This window comes from Macaca mulatta, chromosome 3 (genome assembly GCF_049350105.2).
Source record: "Macaca mulatta isolate MMU2019108-1 chromosome 3, T2T-MMU8v2.0, whole genome shotgun sequence".
Classification (NCBI taxonomy): Eukaryota; Metazoa; Chordata; class Mammalia; order Primates; family Cercopithecidae; genus Macaca; species Macaca mulatta.
In genome coordinates this window covers 89,022,675-89,048,311 of record NC_133408.1, presented here as the reverse complement: position 1 = coordinate 89,048,311, position 25,637 = coordinate 89,022,675, and the positions used below count along the sequence as shown (strand labels likewise).

The 25,637-nt window shown below is 40.9% G+C and overlaps 1 long non-coding RNA gene and 1 other non-coding gene across 2 annotated transcripts in view; both read right to left on the bottom strand.

The window, feature by feature from the left end:
• Positions 1 to 206: 206 nt before the first annotated feature.
• On the bottom strand, positions 207 to 320 carry LOC114677238 (small nucleolar RNA SNORA20). The gene has a single exon (XR_003728529.1). It is a non-coding gene; the product is annotated as a small nucleolar RNA SNORA20 (small nucleolar RNA).
• Positions 321 to 3,856: 3,536 nt separating this feature from the next.
• The window catches only part of LOC114676932 (uncharacterized), a 191,235-nt gene continuing 169,454 nt past the window's right edge, over positions 3,857 to 25,637 (bottom strand). The window contains exons 3-4 of the long non-coding RNA XR_013415387.1: positions 19,104 to 19,195; positions 3,857 to 4,900 (exon numbers count right to left, since the gene is read on the bottom strand). This is a non-coding gene — a long non-coding RNA (uncharacterized LOC114676932). The remainder of the gene's footprint in view (positions 4,901 to 19,103; positions 19,196 to 25,637) is intronic.

Sequence of the window (25,637 nt, the reverse complement as noted above, 5' to 3'; positions counted from 1 at the left end):
ATGTGTCTACACAGTGGGATATGCCTGCCAGTTGGACTAGATAGGGCATGGCCTCTGACCATCACTCCAACCTCAGAATTGGCTTCTCTGATGCCATCTTTCTGTACTTCCAGTAATGACTAACCTTCATCTGATAGACATTTAGTTTCTGTCAATATGTTAAAACCTTCACCAATTCAAGGATATTTAGATATACTAGACAGAAACAATGTCTAGTCCATGCAGAAGAGATGAAATAACCAGTGTCCCAATATTATTTTATCCCATGTGTATAATTGCTCATATCACTGTGAGACTATAAGCAGCAAATAAATGGGAAGCCATCTGTGTCTTTAACATGGCTTGGTGTAATATATATATTATATATAACATTGTAAATATGTATAAAATATAATTATATGGTATATAATATTGTAAATATATATAATATATATATATACTTTGATTCTTAGAAGTTATTTGATTCTTAGGCACGGAAGTCGCTTCCCCCTTACGGAAAGTCAAAATGTTTTGGAGTTTATGCCCAGTCCCCAGCTGGAATCAGTGACTGACTGGTGTTGGGAGGAGTCAAGGGAATAGATGGACCCTGTGAAGCAGGATAAACCCCAAGGTGTCATTTATGCTTCAGAGCTCCCTGGAATCAGGATGAGGCTGGGACTTGCCCTGAAATCCTGCCTTTGCTTGGCTTCTTGCCCTCTCATCCTGGTGTCCTCGCTCCTCTCCTGGTTTTTCCTGGGAGCCCTTTAAATCATTTGTGCTCAAATCCTTAGATCAGGGTCTGCATCTGAGAGAGTCTGATTTAGGAGTCTTACTTTATAAGGTTGTTGAAAAAACCAATGAAGAGATTAATGTCAAATGCTTAAAACAGTGCCTAAAATATAGGAATTTGCTGTTATCATATAAAATGTAGCGATAGTTTTGAAACTAATTTTTGTTTAAATTTTTTGTCAGTGTAATACATGCATGTGGTTAAAAATCAATTCAATCCGGAAGGCTTCTGAAAACATGCTAAGTTCTCAGCCATCCTCCTCTCCACCCTCAGGATTACTCCCCGGGGGAATCACATTTAACCATTTCTGGTTTTAGGCTTTCTGAGTTTACCTCCATATTTCCAAAGACTTCCAATTTATCTCTGTCTTTTATTAACTTGTTGTATCATCTGTTCATTTCCTGCTATGGAGTATGAGGGTTTAGTTCACTTACATCTCTCACTGTCTTTATCTCCCTGCTCTGAAGAGAAGCATAGCATTATTTTTAGTTAACTGTATAATTTTAAGTAGCATATTTAAGTCTCTATTTGTTCTGTCATCTACAGAGCCATCTCTTTACTCTCCATGTAGTGCCCCGTCCTCCTTTTCCCTCCTCCCTCCCACCAAGTTTTCCCTTCCACATAGTCAAAGATGATAGCTTTTGTGTTCTTGTGAAATCTTTCATGCTTTATTATTGTTAAAAATTGCAAGTCAGTAAACACTCTTGACTTTAATATAGCTACCTTATTATTTCCTGCAGAGCCAAAAAAAATATGCAGTGATCAGGTGTTCCTCTCAGTGTGGATTTTAGTGCTACTCAAAGAAAACATCCAAGTGCATCATCCTTTCATACTCCACCAAGTGCTCAAAATCACACCACATTTTACTTTCAATTAAGGTATTTATTTTAGTTGACATTGAAATTGTACACATTTATAGGTTACCATTTGATATTTCCATGCATATCTATGTTGTATTCATTATTTCATGTATTTATCGTTTTCTCTTCTAGCTACTTTGTAATGTACAATACCTTACTGTTACCCATAGTCACCCTACTGTGCAACAGAACACCAGAACTTACTCCTCCTATCTAATTTTAAGTCTGTACCCATTGACCAAGCTTTGCCTCTCCTCCCCTGACCCTTCCCCACTCTCTGGTAACCACTGTTCTACTCTCTGCTTCTATGGCTTTTCTTTTTTAGATGCCACGTATGAGTGAGATCATGTCGTATTTGTCTCTTTGTGTCTGGTTTATTTCACTTAGCATAATGTCCTCCAGGTTCTTTTATGTTGCCACCAATGACAGAATTTCATTCATTTTATGGCTAAACAGTATTCCATGGTGTATATGTACCACATTTTCTTTATCCATTCACAGTTGCTGGACACTTAGGTTGATTCCATATCTTGGCTATTGTGAATAGTGCTGCAGTAAACATAGGGGTACAGATGTCTCTTTGATTATATTGATTTCATTGTCGTTGTATATATACCTCATAGCAGGATTGCTAGATCATATAGTAGTTCCATTTTAGACTTTTTGAGGAACCTCTATACTGTTCTCCACAAAGGCTGTCTTAGTTTGTAATCCCACCAATAGTATATAAGTGTTCCCTCTTCACATCCTCACCAACGCTTGTTTTCTTTTAGATAATAACCATTTTGATGGAGTGAGGTGGTATCTCACTCTGGTTTTGTTTTGTTGTTGTTGTTGTTGTTGTTGTTTTGAAACGGAGTCTCGCTCTGTCACTCAGGCTGCGGTGCAGTGGCATGATCTCGGCTCACTGCAACCTCCACCTCCTGGGTCCAAGCAATTCTCCTGCCTCAGCCTCCTGAGTAGCTGGGACTACAGGCACATGCCACCACGCCCAGCTAATTTTTGTATATTTTTTAGTAGAGACGGGGTTTCACCATGTTGGCCAGGCTAGTCTCGAACTCCTGACCTGAAGTGATCTGGCTGCCTCGGCCTCCCAGAGTGCTGGGATTGCAGGCATGAGCCACCGCGCCCGGCCTCACTCTGGTTTTGAATTGCATTTATTTTTGGATTTTAAAAGATCTTTATCTTTGGTGTCCTGCAGTTTCATGGGGAAATTGTCTAGGTGTGGATTGTTTTTCTTTCATCTTGGTTGGCATTCAGTAGACATCTGGAAGGACTGGGAAACGCAATGGAGAGCTCAGTGTTTTGGGGTGAGATTGTAGGCTGACTGGCTTTTTTAGGGTGAGAGGAGAAGCACTTTACTTTGGGGTGCCCACATCCACATTAGAATGGTTTCTCAATTTATTTCTCTTACTTTTTTGAGATTTTAGGCCTAGGTGGGGTTATTCTGCAGGTGGAAATAGTGGGGAAGTCAGCTGTTCCCTAAAGAGACCTCAGCAAGCATCCCCTGGGACTCATGGGGCACTTGCCACCTCTTTTGAGTCCTTAGCCCCCGCCCCCAACAGTTTGCTGAGCAGGTGCAGCTCTCCTGGGGTAGTCCTGCATAGCTTCTTCATTCTGCTTTACAGGGAGCACTCATCCTTCGCTTCTTATCTTTCCTATTTAATGAGGCATCTAAAAGCTAATGTTATGTCTCAGACTTAACATGTCCTAAAACATTGCAGTAAGAGTGTGCCCTAAAATGTCAACAAAGGCAGTAGTGGTTGGTGAATTGCCCTAATTTCCAAAACAAAAGGCACTAAAGAACATTGGGTTATTTCCAGATGTCTATTTCTTTTCTTTCTAGCAATGATCAAATTGAAACAACGATCTTGTTTTAATTTTTTTTTTTCCAATGGCAGAAAAATTTGTTTAAAAGAAATAGTCTCAGACCGGGCGTGGTGGCTCACACATATAATCCCAGCACTTTGGGAGGCTGAGGCGGGCAGATCATGAGGTCAGGAGATTGAGACCATCCTGGCTAACATAGTGAAACCCCATCTCTACTAAAATGACAAAAAAATCCTTGCATGGTGGCACGCGCCTGTATTCCCAGCTACTCGGGAGGCTGAGGCAGGAGAATCGCTTGAACTCGGGAGGCGGAAGTTGCAGTGAGCCAAGATTGTGCCACTGCACTCCAGCCTGGGTGACAGAGTGAGACTTTGTCTCAAAATAAAAATAAAAATAAAAATAGTCTCAGTGTTGGGGAGCCGCGTTTGCAAGCTGGTCTGGTTGAAAGTCAAGGGAAAAGTCGCACTCTCCGCATTTGCTGCAGCTCCCTGTAGGACTGCTAGGAGCCCCAAGGGTAATGGCTCGCAATCCCCTAAGGTAGGTCTTTAGAATGCAGATTTTGCCCTACTCTCTGGAATCTAATTTCCTAACAAGCTCCCCTGGTGATTCTGGTCCACAATTTGAGATAGGCTGCTAGAGTTGGCAGAAACAGTCAACCTAACAAAGAAGCTTGGGTGGCTCAGACAATACGAGGAAATGTGTAGGGATGTTTTCATTGGAAGCATTTATTTCTTTATTTTCCCCTGACATCTCAAGAGACACTTAGATCTCCACCTTAAATGCAAAAGAAGCAAAAAGGCAGATTAAGGACATGTGTAGCAATACTTCTAGAGCTGATAACACTGACTATATGTGAGATGGTCACACATCATAATATCTGGGGCAGAATTGACTTTGCTTGTTTCGGGCGTTGTTGCCAAGAATAAAGGCAGAGTTCTGGGTACACATGAGCATAAAAATAGAAATTAGACACTGAGGACTCCAAAACGGGGAGGATTGGAGGCAGGTGACAGTTGAAAAATTACCTCTGGGGTACAATGTTCAATATTTGAGGAATGGGTACATTAGAAGCCAAATTACCACTATTATACACAATTGACTTAACAAACATGCAAATGTACTTCCTGAATCTAAAATTTGAAAGATTAACAAAAAAGAGAATAAAAGCAGACCTCCTAACAAGTTTTCACCTTCTACACTTTTTCAAAATCCCCAGTCCCCAGCCATCTACCTTTTCCCATCAACTTTGCAAAACTTCCATCTGCAGGTGCAGGCTAGGGATGCCCTAACTGAGGACGCCAGAAAGGGTTTCTGATTTGCAATCTTGGTTCAGCTCCCTGAGGTATTCTTACCTAATGGGCACGTGTGGATGTTCCATTTACTAACTCAGATTCCTCCTTTTGGGTTGTTCAAGATTCCTGTTTTTTCTTCTTCTAGAGACCTTAGTGGAGAGCAAACGCACACAATAAATACAGAGTTAGGGAGGCAAAGGCTACATCAGGGAACACAGGTTTTTCCATGGGCCCATTGATTCTTTACAACTGGGGCTGATCTGGGAGTTGCTTCCCCTAGTTAGGGACAAATCCAGCTGGAGAACTCTTAGATGCCACCCTGGGGATACTCTAGAGACAACATGTCACAGAGTTCTGTGGACCAAGTAAGCTGATGCCTACTTATTTTCCTTAAACTGGCACCAAGCCTGAGCACAGTGCTGCTGCCGCCCTATGTCTTAAGCATGGAGGAAGCATTTTCTTACCATCAAGGTAAACTAGTGGTGTGAATAACATGTACCATGGCCCTTCTCCACCTCCTTTCCATTCATACCTCTCACCTCCCTTCCTGCAACCACCATACTTCCCCCAGCCATGTTTCTGTGTTCCTTAGAATAACTCGTGCCTCATACTCAAATTAGCATCTTTATCTTGAAAACACACATTGACATTTCTCATCAGCAGGCTTAAAACAAATGATTTGCCTGCAGTAGGACTGAGGTACAACTGTACACTTTCCCAGGAGCTGAACGAGCAGACCCTTCAATTTAGGCTCAATAATGAGATACCTGAGCCACCTCTTCTCACAAGCACAGCCTTGGAGGGCGTCTTTCTGAACATGAGCAGTCATCTTTGATCAAACCCTTAGGAGAAAATAGGTTGCCTCATCATCACAAACAATCCTGTCATGTAAGAGGTTTTGGGAAGTGCCGAGGGTATTCACTGGCTGTGTAAACTTAGGAGGATCACTTAACCTTTCTGAGACTGAGTTCTATATGTATAACATGGCAATAACACCATCTATCCATATAGTTGTCTTGAAAAGCTAATTCGTCATATTAAATGAAGGTATCTTCAAACTATGAAGCACTGTCTTACTTTTAACCCAAGTTTCTTTGGCTGTTCTCTGTCTGCGCAGTGTCCAGCTTCCAAGTCTTCCCCAGCATTTCTCAAAGCCACTGGGGTGGGGTCTTGTGTGCACTTAAAAATGAGTCCACAGTTCCCAACGCCCTGCCCTGCCAAACCTGTGTCTCTCCCTGTGCTGGCATCCTGGGCAAGTCTCTCCTGTGGCTCCACCAGGACCGCCCTTGCTGGTGGCTGCCCTGACCCCTCAGGACCATAAAACCGTGAAGAGCAGAGGAGAATTATGCTCTTGCCCTGTGGCTTCCCAAGGCAATGTAACTTGGTCCCCAGTGTGTGAATATAAACAGCTCTTTTCTTGTAGTAAGAAACACATCACATACAACTTGCCACTTTATTTACCACTTTATTAAATCTTCTCTTTTAACTATTAACTAAGTGTACGACTCAGTGACATTAAGTGTATTTTCAATGCTGTCCAACCATTTCCACTGTCTAGTTTCAGAACTATTTCTTTACCTTAAAAGGAAACTCACACTCATTGGCAGCTCCTCCCCATCCCTTCCACCTTCAGAGCCTGGCATCCACTCCTCTGCCTTCTGTCTCTATGGATTCACTTATTCTGGACATTTCATATAAATGGAATGTGGCCAAGGCTGTCTGGCTTCTTTCGCTTAGTGTCATATTTTCAAGGTTACTCTTTTTGTTTTTCCTTGGTGTTTTCTTTCCTTAGGACCAGGTTGGCACTGCGGGGACTGGGATGAGGATGGGTTTGGATAAGCATTACCACAAGGCTTCTTTCCAGGATTCCTGGTCACTTTCAGTGATAAGCCCTGCTTCTTCCTTTCTCGTTAGCATGGGTTTTCTGCCCTCTGTAAACATAGCCGGGTGAGGCTACTCCAGCTCCCAGAAATACCCAGAGGTGCGTGAACAGCAGTGAGTAATGGCTGTGCTCCTTCCTAATAGGCTCTCACACCCAATCCACCAGTTTGCCAGTCATGCCCACATTTGCCTGAGCCTGAGAAGTCCAAGTAAATGCTGAAGTGGAGATACCGACTAGAGTGATTATAATAGTATGATCTTATATTTGGCATAAAGTAGGTTAGGATGTTGCTAGAAATCCTACTTCCTTTAGCATTTGAGCACCATTTGGCTTTCTGTACATTGCCAAGTATAGGACACTTTTGTATTTTTCCAGAATCTTCCACGGACTTGCTTTTCAACTGCTTTTGACTTTCCTTGTGTAAATCCCATCCAACATAATTCTGATACCTCTGATGATGTGGCTCCATTTATGTGTAGGGGTTCACTGAGGAAACTTTTAACAAAGATTCAATATGAGAAATTGTTTACAATTTACAGCTAATATATAGAAACTGAACAAGTTGAGAAATGCAGGATTCTTGGCTACTCCTATGTCTTATTAAATTATTTATCTGGGAAGTTTCAAGACACCGGCTTTGCCGTAACTCTCTCTTCTCTCTAGGAAATTTGGTTTGATGACGTTTTGTTTTGTATTTCTTTTTCAAAATTTTATATTTTTAAATTTTCATAATGTATTTCCGTGCATCCCTTTGCCTTTCATAGCTGCTGTTTCTGTAAATTTTACATTTAACATTGGTCTATGTCATGTATAGTAACAAGACAGAGAGGAAACCATCATAAAAGGGCATAAATACCAGGGAAGAAAGTAAAGTCTTTAACCTTCCCTGCTTACGGTCAGAATTTTACCCCAACAAGCATCATTTTATCTGCAAACATTCTTTGTAGTTCAAATATTAATACATCCTTGAACCTTCCTAACTTTATTCATCTTATTTTCTCATTCTTCGATGTCCATATTTCACTATGCTTAATGCAATGAGCCATTTCAAGGCACCATGCTTTCACATTTTTTAACTCTCATTTTCTTGTTAGTGTGTAGGTGGCTTTGGTGTTTTTTAGACCCAAGTTACATTCGTATATACCCCTCCTGCTTTCCTTTGCATCTGGTACATACCTGAACATATTTTATTCTGTTATTTTTTGCTTGCAGATGTCAAATTAGTTTATGTAACTCAAAGACTTAGGTTTATGCCTTTCCAGTCAAGCTGCTGTTATGGAAAACAAATATCCAAGCAATATGAACTTACGGACATGGAGGAAGGGAGACATATTTGGGCCCAGGGCTCATTAGTAGGTTAGGGTCTGCTGCACCTACCCGTCTGCCAATATCTATCTGCCAATATTCCCAGACTTTCCTGTTTCTAAATGCTGATTTAGATAAATGCTTTTCTAACCAAAATGAAACAGTATGGTATTTAAGTCAACCATGGAAATAAGCATTGACATATGTGCCCCCACCTGAAAGACATCAGGTTAGGCTTGATTTGAATCAGGCAGGAGGCCAGAGGCAATCAGGTCCCTGAAGTCTGGAACTCCACCAGAAGGAGAGATCAGGCTCCACTGCCCCAGGATCCTCCAGACTGCAGAAGATCTGGGGGTGTCAGAATTGAGTGGGGCTCCCAGATCTTTGATAAAATGTGATTTTGTACAACAGAAGAAAGGGGGAAATGGCAAAAGCAGGCCTTTCTCTAAAAGGTCTAATAAACGGGATGATGCTGGGGTACTTTCCAGGCCTCCCCCATGCCACCTCTATCTCTAAGATCACATCACAAGCCCCAGAGCACCCTAGCTCTACACGCAAGGCAGGCCACACACTGGACTGCTTGCACAGACCTAGAGTAGTTTAATGGCCCAGTGAGGACTTGCTATCCCAACTGGACCAAGTTGGAAGCCCTACGTTGTATGTGAGATCACAGAATTGGTATTTGATATCCCTGGGAATGGTCGCATCGTCATTTCATCAATACAGCTACACATTCGTTTAAGGCCTGTGGGTTTGACATTGATCCTTATATATTTATTTGTTCATGGACTTGTTAGAAAGCTTTTAGATTGAGATTTAGGCAAAAAAGACAGTGAACTTGGTTTTTAGCCATAAATTTCTCTAGAGCATTCTTAGGTCAAACTAACTAGCTTCCTGCTACAGAAATTGTTCAGTGCTGCATGAGCATGTGAGAACAAATTTTGCATGCTCTGTGCTAAGACACCTTCTCCCACTACTCTACCTTTCTCATAACAAGATCCTAAAAGATGATTTCATTCCCTCAGTCCTTAGGTGCTGTCCTGTCCTTAGGTGCTGATGTCTAATCCCCACACTTTTTGGTTCACAGTCGCCTGCTATCATCCTTCCAGTTTAGGGATTCTCTCTCTTTAATAAGTAGGCAAAAGAAATCAGACTCATGCTTTTGACCCTGCAAAATGGAGAAGCATGTACTACTTTTGAATTAAAAAAAAAAAAAAAGTTAGAAATTTGACACTAAGACGTCTAAGCAACTGGGTGGAGGTCTGAAGTAGCAAGTGAAAATGATACCATTAATGATATTGATCATGGATGAAACAATTTGGTTTTTTGTTCTTAACTCCAGTCAAACATTTACCAAAACAACTAAACTGATTGGACGTCAAAAATCTAAATGAAATCTTGAAAGCATGAGTGTACTTCCCATACAGTATGGAAAGGAAGAGAGAGAGAAAGTAATTAAAAAACAATCTCCATTCCTACCACACACCTTTGGCTTGCATTGCTCACCACCTTTTAAAGTAATGCCTGATGTGTTATATGCTGGTCCTCTCAAAATACTAAACTTTCCCCAGAAGTGACCTTAGTTCTCCCAGTGCCTCACAACCCTCTTAAATACCAAAGAGCTTCAGGGGGCGGAGGACAACAATTTTCTAAAGGAAACCCTTCTCCACTTGCACTGGACAGGCTGTCAAGACCCAGCAAGACACTTTGTCATGTTATCTCACTCCACATTTGCTTTCTCTCCTTGTAGCTACCTCATCCCTGAACTCCCAGCTCCAGCAGCTCCAGCTCCAGCTCCAGCAGCAGCAGCAGCAGCAGCCTCCCCCGTCAACCAACCAGCACCCGCAGCCAGCCCCGCAGGCGCCCTCGCAGTCCCAGCAGCAGCCGTCACAGCCCACCCCACCCCAGCAGCCACCACCCGCCTCTCAGCAGCCGCCAGCTCCTACATCTCAGCTGCAACAGGCACCTCAGCCCCAGCAGCACCAACCCCACTCCCACCCCCAGAACCAGAACCAACCATCTCCAACCCAGCAGAGTTCCAGCCCCCCGCAGAAACCCAGTCAGTCTCCAGGACATGGCCTGCCTTCACCGCTCACGCCACCCAATCCTCTACAGGTATGCTCCCCGTGCTTCCCATCCGCCCCCAGGAGCACCAAGGACCTTTCCATGGGGTGGTGCCATCCCCAAAGGCAGAGGGCCGCACAACTTAGCATCCAGTTCTGCAGCGTCTAATTCAAATTGATCTCTTAGACATAGGGAAGAAGAAGCAACTAGAAGGCAACTGGGGATGCATGTAAACGAAACAAATAGAAGCCCATTTCTGTTGCCCTCCAAAGGATAAATGTTATCTGTTTCCTTCTGTGAGAGGCCAGCACTATAAGTGCACTTGGAGCCTGTAATAATTCCATTTTATGATACTTTTTGAAGGCAGCAAAGATAGCATCCAATTAAAATTATTACTAGCACAGTTTTGTAGCCCCGTGGAGAACTGCATCTACTGTCCATGAGGCATGGTGGTTATTTCTCTATATTATGAATACAACAGTGTCTCACCTTAAGTACTTTGTGCTCTTTTGTTTCTATTTTTCTAAAGACTCTCTGGGGTTAGGAGGGCAAAGAAATTTAGCCCCAGTCTTATGTCCCAGATTCCAACCATTACTCCACAGACTAACAAGTACTCTAAATTCATGCCAAGAGCCTCAACCAATATGCATCTTTATAAAGGAATAAAACTTCTATAGGCTTACTTTATTACTGTGAGGCTGAGGGCATCATAAATAGATATTTCAGGCTAATCATAAGAGCTCATCTATAACCTACCTATTAAGAAGGAATGGTAGGTGCATTCGTAAATTTTATATATATATATGACTTTAAACTTCAGAAAACCATTTTTAACTTAGGTGTCTTTAAAATAAATTAGTTTCAAAACATAATGACTGTGATGTCATCATATCAGATCCAGAAATTAATAACTCAGCCAAGCCATCCATTCTTTGACTTGCACAATGACATTTTTCCCTGTGAGATTTCAGATGACTTCATGTATTTGTAGTACTGTGACAAAGTCCAACAGAGTGAGCAGCCTGTGGACCTGTTTCAAATGCCATCTCATCCCCCTGCCATAGTGGTGGGCATGAACCTCAGTCAGTCCGGCTCTCCCCAGCTTTGTCTCTTTCAATTTGGATTCTCAATGCTGGCCCGAAGCATTCCTAGAAATGAACACATTTCGGAGAGATGAGTCATTGTGTTTTTCTGGGCACTTGGGCCAGGGCTACTTTTAGTTTGAACATTTACATGAATGGAGTTTCAAGATGTATTTGTACAAATCTTACGATGATGAGACAACATAACACCTTTGACACAAGACTAAAATGAACATGAGCCAAAAACTTCTTCATTGTCCACTTGACAGCTACCGAGAGAGCAGATGTTATCAAATTTACAAAAAGCATGATTACAGCAACCTTAATGTTGGCAGCATTTGGGATTCAACTTTATTATTCCACAAAATGAATTTAATGCTTTTTAAGAACACTTACATTAGATGTACCTACATACCATCTAATTTCTCTATCCCAGGCACCAAAATAGGTAAAATTACCAAAGAAAAATATTGCCCTTCCTTGAGGAATGAAATTGCTTAGGTGTATCCCCAGTTGTCCTATATAGTCCAATATTCCTTCCTATTAGGTGAAAGTTTTGAGCTCTGTGGACCTCAGCCTTCCCTGAACACTGTCAGTGTTTTATAAATCTCTTATCGGCCTGTGAGATCCCAGTGAAGACAAGCCCTGTTGAATGACTGTTGACAGGACTTTAGATGAAGTGACCACTCAGCCTTAGGAAAATAAACTTAGGAGAATTTCCAAAAGTTCTCCTAACAGTTTCTCATGGAAATCCCAGGGCTGTTTTGTTTTGTTTTGTTTTTACAACAAATGAAGGCTCAGAGCTACATTTCTTTCTTTGGAACACTGAGATAATATTCTAATTTTTCATTGTTGAAGTTTTAACTTATAAACTTAATAAATATGTTTAGAGTACATTTAAATATAGAGGAGCTGTTACTCTAACTTCTGTGGATCTAACAGATGACCGCCAAATGAGTGACCTGGTACAATTTTTTTTTTTTGAACATTACTGAGCAGATACAGAACTAATTTTGAATAAATCTGTGTCAGTAGGCATAAAAGGACTTTTTTCCTTTACTACAGGCATGTATAAAGGAAATGGAGAATTTTTTAGTTTCAAAAAATTTTTACACTAGCTGCAGGCTTTTTGAGTTTGTGGAACATGGAATGTTTAAACTTTTTAAAAAGAAAACTGTTTAAAAGGAATTGCAAAGATATTTAACTGTCCAAAGTAATAATCTTTATAAAGTGTTTTTGTCTGAAGATTATTAAGGGAATAAAGATCAACTAAATTCATATATGGTAGCCTAAATTTCATTTTACAATCTTTTATTTTCATGTGGGCTTTATCTTTTTACATTATTCAGAAATCTGCTGGAAAGATATTAGTTTATAACTATGCAATGTAGATTATCAGGGAAAGCCCGTCAATTAGGTTTTTTGCTTTAAAAACAACACTTTAGAAGACAACAATTATTTCTAAAACTGTGCAGATGCTCCCATAGCTTTAGAAAAAAGTAAGTGTAAGTAGGTTGTGTGGTATATTTGGGTGAGGTCATTTCTTTTTTTTTTTTTTTAATACTTTAAGTTCTAGGGTACATGTGCACAACGTGCAGGTTTGTTACATATGTATACATGTGCCATGTTGGTGTGCTGTACCCATTAACTCGTCATTTACATTAGGTATATCTCTTAATGCTATCCCTGCCCCCATCCCCTCCCCACAATCGGCCCCAGTATGTGATGTTCCCCTTCCCGAGTCCAAGTGATCTCATTGTTCAATTCCCACCTATGAGTGAGAACATGTGGTGTTTGGTTTTCGGTTCTTGAGATAGTTTGCTGAGAATGATGGTTTCCAGCTGCATCCATGTCCCTACAAAGGACACAAACTCATCCTTTTTTATGGCTGCATAGTATTCCATGGTGTATATGTGCCACATTTTCTTAATCCAGTCTGTCACTGATGGACATTTGGGTCGATTCCAAGTCTTTGCTATTGTGAATAGTGCTGCAATATACATAAGGGTGAATGTGTCTTCATAGCAGCATGATTTATAATCCTTTGGGTATATACCCAGTAATGGGATGGCTGGGTCAAATGGTATTTCTAGTTGTAGATCGTTGAGGATCGCCACACTGTTTTCCACAATGGCTGAACTAGTTTATGATCCCACCAACAGTGTAAAAGTGTTCCTATTTCTCCACATCCTCTCCAGCACCTGTTGTTTCCTGATTTTTTAATGATTGCCGTTCTAACTGGTATGAAATTGTATCTCATTGTGCTTTTGATTTGTATTTCTCTGATGGCAAGTGATGATGAGCATTTTTTCATGTGTCTGTTGGCTGTATGAATGTCTTCTTTTGAGAAGTGTCTGTTCCTATCGTTTGCCCACTTTTTGATGGGGTTGTTTGCTTTTTTCTTGTAAATTTGTTTGAGTTCTTTGTAGGTTCCGGATATTAGCCCTTTGTCAGATGAGTAGATTGCAAAAATTTTCTCCCATTCTGTAGGTTGCCTGTTCACTCTGATGGTAGTTTCTTTTGCTGTGCAGAAGCTCTTTAGTTTAATGAGATCCCATTTGTCAATTTTGGCTTTTGTTGTCATTGCTTTTGGTGTTTTAGACATGAAGTCCTTGCCCATGCCTATGTCCTGAATGGTATTACCTAGGTTTTCTTCTAGGGTTTTTATTGTCTAACATTTAAGTCTCTAATCCATCTTGAATTAATTTTCGTATAAGGAGTAAGGATCCAGTTTCAGCTTTCTACTTATGGCTAGCCAATTTTCCCAGCACCATTTATTAAATAGGGAATCCTTTCCCCATTTCTTGTTTTTGTCAGGTTTGTCAAAGATCAGATGGCTGTAGGTGTGTGGTATTATTTCTGAGGACTCTGTCCTGTTTCATTGGTCTATATCTCTGTTTTGTTACCAGCACCATGCTGTTTTGGTTACTGTAGCCTTGTAGTATAGTTTGAAGTCAGGTAGCGTGATGCCTCCAGCTTTGTTCTTTTTGCTTAGGATTGTCTTGGCAATGTGGGGTCTTTTTTGGTTCCATATGAACTTTAAAGCAGTTTTTTCCAATTCTGTGAAGAAAGTCATTGGTAGCTTAATGGGGATGGCATTGAATCTATTAGTTACCTTGGGTAGTTTGGCCATTTTCACAATATTGATTCTTCCTATCCATGAGTATGGTATGTTCTTCCATTTGTTTGTGTCCTCTTTTATTTCACTGAGCAGTGGTTTGTAGTTCTCCTTGAAGAGGTCCTTTACATCCCTTGTAAGTTGGATTCCTAGGTATTTTATTCTCTTTGAAGCTATTGTGAATGGGAGTTCGGTCATGATTTGGCTCTCTGTTTGTTACTCTTGTATAAGAATGCTTGTGATTTTTGCACATTGATTTTGTATCCTGAGACTTTACTGAAGTTGCTTATCAGCTTAAGGAGATTTTGGGCTGAGACAATGGGGTTTTCTAAATATACAATCATGTCATCTGCAAACAGGGACAATTTGACGACTTCTTTTCCTAACCGAATACGCTTTATTTCTTTCTCTTGCCTGATTGCCCTGGCCAAAACTTCCAACACTATGTTGAATAGGAGTGGTGAGAGAGGGCATCCCTGTCTTGTGCCAGTTTTCAAAGGGAATGCTTCCAGTTTTTGCCCATTCAGTATGATATTGGCTGTGGGTTTGTCATAAATAGCTCTTATTACTTTGAGATACATTCCATCAATACCGAATTTATTGAGAGTTTTTAGCATGAATGGCTGTTGAATTTTGTCAAAGGCCTTTTCTGCATCTATTGAGATAATCATGTGGTTTTTGTCTTTGTTTCTGTTTATATGCTGGATTACATTTATTGATATGCATATGTTGAACCAGCCTTGCATCCCAGGGATGAAGCCCACTTGATCATGGTGGATAAGCTTTTTGATGCGCTGCTGGATTCGGTTTGCCAGTATTTTATTGAGGATTTTTGCATCGATGTTCATCAGGGATATTGGTCTAAAATTCTCTTTTTTTGTTGTATCTCTGTCAGGCTTTGGTATCAGGATGATGTTGGCCTTGTAAAATTAGTTAGGAAGGATTCCCTCTTTTTTTATTGATTGGAATAGTTTCAGAAGGAATGGTACCAGCTCCTCCTTGTACCTTTGGTAGAATTCGGCTGTGAATCTGTCTGGTCCTGCACTTTTTTTGGTTGGTAGGCTATTAATTATTGTCTCAATTCCAGAGCCTGCTATTGGTCTATTCAGGGATTCAACTTCTTCCTGGTTTAGTCTTGGGAGAGTGTAAGTGTCCAGGAAATTATCCATTTCTTTTAGGTTTTCTAGTTTATTTGCGTAGAGGTGTTTATAGTATTCTCTGATGGTAGTTTGTATTTCTGTGGGGTCGGTGGTGATATCCCCTTTATCACTTTTAATTGCGTCTATTTGATTCTTCTCTCTTTTCTTCTTTATTAGTCTTGCTAGCAGTCTATCAATTTTATCTTTTCAAAAAAACCAGCTCCTGGATTCATTGATTTTTTGGAGGGTTTTTGTGTCTCTATCTCCTTCAGTTCTGCTCTGATCTTAGTTATTTCTTGTCTTCTGCTAGCTTTTGAATGTGTTTGCTCTTGCTTCTCTAGTTCTTTTAATTGTGATGTTAGGGTGTCAATTTTAGAACTTTCCTGCTTTCTCTCGTGGGCATTTAGTGCTATAAATTTCCCTCTACGCACTGCTTTAAATGTGTCCCAGAGATTCTGGTATGTTGTATCTTTGTTCTCACTGGTTTCAAAGAACATCTTTATTTCTGCCTTCATTTCATTATATACCCAGTAGTCATTCAGAAGCAGGTTGTTCAGTTTCCATGTAGTTGAGCAGTTTTGATTGAGTTTCTTAGTCCTGAGTTCTAGTTTGATTGCACTGTGGTCTGAGAGACAGTTTGTTATAATTTCTGTTCTTTTACATTTGCTGAGGGGTGCTTTACTTCCAACTATGTGATCAATTTTGGAATAAGTAAGTGTGATGTGGTACTGAGAAGAATGTATATTCTGTTGATTTGGGGTGGAGAGTTCTGTAGATGTCTGTTAGGTCCGCTTGGTGCAGAGTTGAGTTCAATTCCTGGATATCCTTGTTAACTTTCTGTCTCATTGTTCTGTCTAATGTTGACAGTGGGGTGTTAAAGTCTCCTGTTGTTATTGTATGGGAGTCTAAGTCTCTTGGTAAGTCTCTAAGGACTTGCTTTATGAATCTGGGTGCTCCTGTATTGGGTGCATATATATTTAGGATAGTTAGCTCTTTCTGATGAATTGATCCCTTTACCATCACGTAATGGCCTTCTTTGTCTCTTTTGATCTTTGATGGTTTAAGGTCTGTTTTATCAGAGAATAGGGTTGCAACCCCTGCCTTTTTTTTGTTTTCCATTTGCTTGGTAGATCTTCTTCCATCCCTTTATTTTGAGCCTATGTGTGTCTCTGCATGTGAGATGGGTCTCCTGAATACAGCAAACTGATGGGTCTTGACTCTTTATCCAATTTGCCAGTCTGTGTCTTTTAATTGGAGCATTTAGTCCATTTACATTTAAGGTTAATATTGTCATGTGTGAACTTGATCCTGTCATTATGATATTAGCTGGTTATTTTGCTCATGAGTTGATGCAGTTTTTTCCTGGCATCGATGGTCTTTGTATTTGGGTATGTTTTTGCAATGGCTGGTAGTGGTTGTTCCTTTCCATGTTTACTGCTTCCTTCAGGATCTCTTGTAGGGCAGGCCTGGTGGTGACAAAATCTCTAAGCATTTGCTTTTCTGTAAAGGATTTTATTTCTCCTTCACTTATGAAACTTAGTTTGGCTGGATATGAAATTCTGGGTTTAAAATTCTTTTCTTTAAGAATGTTGAATATTGGCCCCCACTCTCTTCTGGCTTGGAGAGTTTCTGCCGAGAGATCTGCTGTTAGTCTGATGGGCTTCCCTTTGTGGGTAACCTGACCTTTCTCTCTGTTTGCCCATAACATTTTTTCCTTCATTTCATCTTTGGTGAATCTGGCAATTATGTGTCTTGGAGTTGCTCTTCTCAAGGAGTATCTTTGTGGTGTTCTCTGTATTTCCTGAATTTGAATGTTGGCCTGCCTTACTAGGTTGGGGAAGTTCTCCTGGATGATATCCTGAAGAGTGTTTTCTAACTTGGTTCCATTTTCCCCGTCACTTTCAGGCACACCAATCAGACGTAGATTTGGTCTTTTCACATAATCCCATATTTCTTGGAGGCTTTGTTCATTTCTTTTTACTCGTTTTTTCTCTACATTTCTCTTCTCACTTCATTTCATTCATTTGATCTTCAATCACTGATAATCTTTCTTCCAGTTGATCGAGTCAGTTACTGAAGCTTGTGCATTTGTCACATAGTTCTCGTGTCATGGTTTTCATCTCTATAAGTTCTTTTAAGGTCTTCTCTGCATTGATTATTCTAGTTATCCATTCATCCATTCTTTTTTCAAGGTTTTCAGTTTCTTTGCGCTGGTTACTTAGTTCCTGCTTTAGCTCTGAGAAGTTTCGACTGAAGCCTTCTTCTCTCAACTCGTCAAAGTCATTCTCTGTCCAACTTTGTTTCATTGCTGGTGACGAGCTGCGTTCCTTTGGCGGGAGAGATGTGCTCTGATTTTTTGAATTTCCAGCTTTTCTACCCTGCTTTTTCCCCATCTTTGTGGTTTTATCTGCCTTTGGTCTTTGATGATGGTGACATACTGATGGGGTTTTGGTGTGGGTGTCCTTTCTGTTTGTTAGTTTTCCTTTCTAACAGTCAGGACCCTCAGCTGCAGGTCTGTTGGAGTTTGCTTGAGGTCCACTCCAGACCCTGTTTGCCTGGGTATCAACAGCGGAGGCTGCAGAAGATAGAATATTGCTGAACAGCGAGTGTTGCTGTCTAATTCTTGCTCTGGAAGCTTCGTCTCAGGGTGTACCCAGCCATGTAAGGTGTGATGTGTTGGTCTGCACCTAGGGGATATCTCCCAGTTAGGCTACTCGGGTCAGGAACCTACTTGAGCAGGCAGTCTGTCCGTTCTTAGATCTCAATCTCCATGCTGGGAGAACCACTGCTCTCTTCAAAGCTGTCAGACAGGCAATTTTACATCTGTAGAGGTTTCTGCTGCTTTTTGTTTAGCTATGCCCTGTCCCCAGAGGAGGAGTCTACAGAGGCAGGCAGGCCTCCTTGAGCTGCGGTGGGCTCCACCCAATTCGAGCTTCCCAGTGGCTTTGTTTACCTACTTAAGTCTCAGCAATGGCGGGCACCCCTCCCCCAGTCTCGCTGCCGCCTTGCAGTTAGATCTCCGACTGCTGTGCTAGCAATGAGGGAGGCTCCATGGACGTGGGACCCTCTGGGCCAGGTGTGGGATATAATCTCCTGGTGTGCCGTTTGCTAAGATTGTTGGTAAAGCGCAGTATTAGGGTGGGAGTTACCCGATTTTCCAGGTGTTGTGTGTCTCAATTTCCCTTGGCCAGGAAAAGGAATTCCCTTCCCCCTTGCACTTCCCAGGTGAGGTGATGCCTCGCCCTGCTTCAGCTCTCGCTGGTCGGGCTGCACCCGTGGATCAGCATCAACTGTCCAACACGCCCCAGTGAGATGAACCTGGTACTTCAGTTGAAAATGCAGAAATCACCCGTCTTCTGTGTCGCTCACCCTGGGAGCTGGAGGCTGGAGCTGTTCCTATTCGGCCATCGAGGTCATTTCTTGAGATGAAAAAAAATTAATAGTGTTGGTGGGTGGTAACACTCTAAACAAAAAGTCTCCAAATACCTCTTACCGGGCTTTTCTGCAATACTGCAGTGTCATTTTATTTCACTCTTTTATTCAATTCTGTGAAAAGGATTACATTTACAAAACCAAGTTGTTGTTTTAAGACAGATATGAGTCTAAAGTATTATCCCTTCAAAGAAGCCCAGGTAGGGGGATCACTTTGTTTATTAATTTTGATCACTCAGCATTCCAGGAGGTCTGGTGGTCTAAAGCAGACTCTAGAAGCTGGCCCCTGGAGGTCTGTCTATAGATTCTCCATTGAGATTCAAGACTCACCCACCCATGGCTTCATTCTTGCTCAGGAGGCTTGAGGAGAGAAGTTCTAAACAGGAAATGCAAGGGCAGAGGTCTTCAGGGCCTGGCAGTCCCTGTAAGTAAGTAAAGTAATCTTGGCTGTAAAACCCAAATTCAAATTGATAAAAACAGTGTGTGGGACAGACAGGATGCCCTGTGAGCTGAATTTAGTCCCTGGGTGCCAGGATGGAGAGCAGTCCATACTCCTTATTTTTGCTCAAACCCACGGTCCACAGGCTGTGCCTGAATCCAAAACTAAAAATACAGACTATGTTTGATAGAAGCAGAAACATAAATAGAAGCAATCTTTTGGGGCAAAAAACATGATCTAGGTAAAAAAAAAAAAAAATTTCAATATGTAATTTTAATCTGGATAGAGACCCCATAAGTGTAAGAATGGTGAAATAAAAGCCTCCTTTCTATGACCTTTAAGAAGAATTTTCTTGAAAAGAAAACTCCTTGGGAGTTTTTATTTGCACTGGTAAAATTTCAGACATCTTATAAAAGCCCTATTGTGCATATATTCCCTCTTGAGTGGTCTGGAGATGTGCTGGGCATGGTTGGAGCCCAGTCATGGTGTGGGTGGAAGAGGGTAACCAGAGGGCTTGAGTCCCCTTTCTAATTCTGACCCTGCCTCCAACTAACTCATAACTTGGGATAGGTCACTTTAGCTCTCTGGACTTCATTTCCCTCATCTGTGTGGTCTAAGGTCTTTTTCAGGCCTATGAGTCTATAATCTCAATGTTAGTAGGCCTCTGGAATTTTATTGGCTATTGAAAACTCGATGGTCCTGAAGATTCTCTGAGTATTCTTCAAGGTCAGGTTAATTTCTTCCCACTCAGCTGGGTGGCAGAGTGAAAAGAGAGTGGAGGACAAACATAAGTGGGATAATGATAGCAGAAGCAGATTTTATCTTAGCCAGAGAGTCCAAATTAAAGTCAAGTTTTTATCCTCAGAGAGTCACTGCTATAAGCTGTGGTCCCAGATTGCTTTTCCACACCTATACATTAGAGAAGCTTAAGAAACCAAATGCTGCATTTAACCTTGGCCTCCTGCATACCATCTTGCATGGCAGGATGCAGGATAATCTTTTCCTTTTCTTGTTCTATTGCACATTTTAATAAATAACAGAGGGAGAGAGAGATCAGTAGGAATTGGAGAGTGAAAGCTATCTGTATTTGTATGAGGAATGAGGGGCACAGTCACCTCCTCAGAGGTGAAGTTGCTTGAGAGCATAAAATGTATTCTCAACCATGTGCATGGAAAGGTCTAGTTACCACTCAGGCACAGCGGAGTAAAACTGCATCAGAATCCCACCTCTGTTGTGCAGTGGGCATCGCCTTCTGGTCTTCCCATTTGAGATATTTTCCCACTGGCAAACTTAGTACTAAGTTACAAAGTGCATATGTGATGGGAGAAGGTGGTACATTATCACTTTTTAAAATAAAGAGCCCAAAGGCTTGAGAAGGAGCCAGACTTGTAGGACTTTCAATTTCTCTAAAACGAATGGTCTCCAATCATGGGTCTGCCCTATAGAAAAGACCCAGTGTCCTAGGCCAAACCCCCTCCCCCCAGCAATTAGTCTTAATCGGTTTACCACAATATTACAAACCCCCTCCCCCCAGCAATTAGTCTTAATCGGTTTACCACAATATTACTCAAGACTCTGTAGGTTTTTTCATTTATAAAATGGAGGGGGTACAATTAAATATTTTCTAGAACTCCTTCAGTTCCATTGGAGTTTTATGTTACAAACCCCTAAAACTGTGTAGAGTTGGGTGACTATGAGGGTGTATTCATATAACTCCTTTGTGTGGTCACTGTAAATATAGAACTCAGACATCGCTCACCTATACGGGGCTAAATCACTATGCAGAATTCTCCTAGCCAGGACTGAGACGATAGTGAGGCTTGGAAGCACTCATCTCAGATAGAATTTAAGGGTATTCTCAGAAATTCAGATAATGTTTGAATGAAATATTTTCAAAAATCAAAATGAATGCCAAAAGTCTATGAACAGCAAAATTTCAAATTTTTAAATGCAGGATCAGTAACAGTATTGAGCCATATTGGAGTCTGAGGCAAAAGAAAAAAAATCAGTCATATGAACATTTGGTGATCATGAATTTTTGGCACTCATTCTTATTTTTAAAATATTGTATTAAGATCTTATTCATCTTGATTACTACGTTTCTGGACACTCCTTTAAATCTGGTGCCTGAAATGAGTGCCTCATTCATCTCACCCTCATCCCTCTCAGCTTTGCTACTGGCTGTGTAAATGATTTAGTTAGCAAAAATCCTCCAAAGTCAATGATGTTCTGTTCATTGTAAATTTCGGCCAGGTCTTTGATCTCATTTTCTAGTTGAACATTGCACCAAATTTTGCACAGTAGAAAAACAAATGCATGTTGGATAACAAACTGGGGCAAGGAAGGGGCTAGAAATCCATCTTCCGCATTGCACAGATCTAATAAAGCAATCATTTTTGATTGAACTGAAATGTTATGACAACCAAATAACTCTTTTGGCTGACATTTTTCACTGAACTAATTTATGATTTTATGAAATTAAGTAAGTCTAGTAAAAATAATAGAAGTATCACTATGTAGACAACATTCTCCCAAAGCAATCCAAGGTCTGAGGACCTTTGGAAAACTGGAAGAGTCCTGGCAAGACTTCCTCTTGGACTAAAGAGCCAAAGAAACTTTATTATGATGGAAAAGAAAATCCATCTAAGCTCAGAGAGTTATCATGAAAATTAAATATAACATACTTATGAGAATGCTTTGTGTGCTATAAATTTGTTAAGCAAATGTTGATTAGCCTAAAGATATAAAAGAACATGAATTTATTTCTGTTTATACTACCTTCCAGAAAATTGAGAGCTTCATTCATGATTCACTCATTCAGTGAGAGGTCGGGTGGGAAATGTGAATCCTTTACCCAACTGTATTAAGTACTGAATAAAATAAACAAAACATATTTACCCATATACTCTGCAAGGGACAATTTTTCCTTTTATGAAAGAAAGAAAATCTCCTTAAGAAAACCCTCAGTTCAACATTACTGACATTTCAAAGAATTTATTACAAGCATTTGAAATCCAGGAGGAACAACAAAGTTTATATTGCTTTGAGAGTGGCAGGGGAAAAATTAGTTTACCAAGAATCTACTTATATACTGCAGTGCTTCTTTGTCATTGTCTAGATTTACCATTCCTGGGTACTGCTCTGTAGATTAGTCAAATCATGTAGAAAGGGCAGTTTAACAAAGCAGGAAGCGTGTTCACACCACTGGCTCTGGAAACTTACATCAAGTAGCGATAGATGATGAGGGTGCCAGACTCAAAGGAGGATGGGAAGATTCTTGCAGCATTTGAGCATGGCAAGTGATCACTTCTCAAAGAAAAGAGAACTGCTCTGATTCTGACAGTGGGGGCGGAGCCATGGTCTGTCTGCAGCAAACTCAGCAAAGAGCCTAGAGCCACATGCATTGTCCAGTCCCTTCGCTGCTGGATGGTGGTTGATAAACTAATCCCAAAGTCTAGCTCAGAATGCTTCTGAAACACTTTTGCCTTCATGTGCATAGATGCAAGGTCTAGTGGCAATTTGAGATGCCCAAAATGTGTTGGCTGGCACTTTGCTCTGAATGAGCAACGCTTGGCCAGTATTTATGTGAACTTAATACAATATTCTAGTGCTTTCATGATCACAAGTTATTTCTCATTTTTTGGGGGTAAAATTTCCACTGGTTTTTAAATTAACTTTCAAAGCATAGACTTCAAGTGAATATTCTCCAGGTTGTAAAGAAAGCACTTTTATCACGATCTGTAAATATTTATTGAGCACCTGTGCTGTGCATTGTCCTGGAGAAGGTTTGCAGAACAGACAAGATGGTGCCTCAGAGTAAGTGTGGTCTTTAGAAGCAGATGGACCTGGGTTTGAATGCTCGCTCTGCTGGACATTTGAGTCAAGTCAGCACATCCTTCTGAGCCTCAGTTTCCTCACTGGTCAGACAGTTGGTGTGGGGATTAAATGCAGTGACTTAGGTGAGAGCATCTAATTTGGTTCCTGATAGATAGCTGGCACTCAAAAAATGTTAGTATCCTGCCTACCTTTTTTCCGTCCTTGACTATAGATATTGTAACCTGTTGGGGAATATGAGACAAACACATGCGCTCAAAGTTGAACAAAAAGCAAATAGTCACAGGAATCTAAAACTGTATGTTGACACAATAAAAATGATGCCCTGCAAATGCACAAAAACCCATAGTAGCTGGAATGAGGCTAATGATTGCATGTCAGTTTCATAGCATCATCCTGAGTCAGAGAGGTACGGTGGATTTCTGAGGAAAGGGGTGAGGAGCACACACAGTACAGGGCAAACCTACACTAAAGGTAATCTCAGAGCTGTCCAAGGGGTTTAGAGCAGAAAGAAAGGACTGTAGCCGTGCACTCATGTAATGCTAATATTGCCTAATCGTATAATCTTAAAGACTTCCAACTTAAACCCACAGAACCCCAGTTTCCCCATCAATATTATTACTATTATTATTATTATTGCTTTTATTTGAGACAGGCTCTCACTTTGTCACCCAGGCTGGAATACAGTAGCACCAACACAGCTCCCTGCAGCCTCAACCTCCCAGGCTGAAGCCATCCTCCCGCCTCAGCCTCCCGAGTGTCTGGGACTACAGGCATGTACCACCATGCCTGGCTAATTTTTGTATTTTTGTAGAGATGGGGTTTTGCCATGTTGCCCAGGCTGGTCTGGAACTCTTGGGCTCAAGCGACCCGTCTACCTCAGCCTCCCAAAGTGCTGGGATTATAGGTGTGAGCCACTGTGCCCAGCCCATCAGTATTATGATTAAGAACCAAGAATTATTTTTTCCTTCGAAATTCCCAAAGTTGTGGTTTTTGGTATTTGGGTAAAGAAGAAGAATCTTGATGATCTCACTTCTGCCACTAACTAGATCACTAATTAGTGACCATGGGCAAGTCACCTAATTTCTTTGGGACTCAGTTGTGTCACTTGTTATATGAAAAGTTTATATGAGATGATCTTTAAGCCTTTCCTATCTCCACATTCTATTTATGAAATAACACAAATAACGTGGTTTCAATTCTATGGAAAGAAAGAACAATATATGTACCACACCATAACATACATCACATATTCAGTACTCAAGAAATACTCTTGATTCTATTTGGCTACTATTTGCCATGTGTTTTGAAATTTACGAAGTACATTTTTAATACTTATTTCATTCATTGGCCTCATGAGTTCACAGTTCTGACTGGAGTAACCACAATCCTTTACCTATGTATCTTTTACTCAGTTCTTTGGTCTCTCTTTTTCTCCTCACCACAACCCAAAACAGGCTAAAATTGCCTTTATTCCAACCCAAAGAATCTGAGTCTCAGAAAGTTCAAGCAAATTTCTCAGCATCACTAACAAAGGCTGAATTGGGATTTTAGATCTAGTCTGTCTGACTTCAAAGTGTCTCTATTTATATCTTACCACCTCTGCAATGTTCATTTGGTTGTTAGTGAAATATATATTCTTAATTTCCTTATTGGCTCCCAGCATTTTCCAAGTTAGCATTTCTCAAATTTCCTTCAACAAAACACTGATCCAAAGAAATCCTTTTATTGAAAACAGATTCCATGGTGGGTAGGCAGGTAGATAGATCGATGGGTAGATAGAAGCACTGCATACTATATGCTGTTCCTATATATTTCGTAAAGATTATTTGAATACTGAAAGCTAAAAGACATCCTGCAGTAGAGCTGTCTAGTTAACACGATTTAACCAAGAAATTCTGAAACCTATGAAACCACTAGAGCCTTTTATTTCACATAATGCTAATTAATATCTCCTGTGAAAAATCCTTCAGGAACCACCACTCTAAAGCCTCCTTAGTTGTGGGATCAGCACAACTAAAATAACCTCCATTTCCTTGTCCAGGACAGTATGTAGAAATCCACAGACTATGTCCAGTAGGCTGGGCCGTGGAGAAAACCACGTATAGAAAGGTGAGAAAAGAGGGACGGAAACACTTAAAACTAAAGCAAGAGATGAGAAAGCTGAAACAGTATGGTTCTGATAATTGACAATGAGGAAAATCACTTCATAAAATACCTGACTGGGTTGCTTCTCGTGGCAGCTGAGGTCTTGGAGACCTTCTCTTCTAGATAGTCTTCCCTTCTTCCTTCCTTTTCTTCACGGCCCGTTGTTTCTCCTGCTCACATAACTGGAGTCCTGCCTCCCCATGCCAGAGCATGAGAATCATGGCCAGGGTGCCCCTGGACCACGTAGCCTCTGTAGACCCACGGGACCGACAGAACTGGGAGAGTGTATGCCTTCTCCCCTCCTCACCTGCACCCTCCTCATCTTTTGACTGAGGAATTTCCAATGGTCAGGAGATCCCCCAGCCCCTGGCACCCTCATTCTCCACCCCTGCATTTTAAGAGGGTCTGGATTCCAAACAACAGGTCACATCAGTCTGAAATCT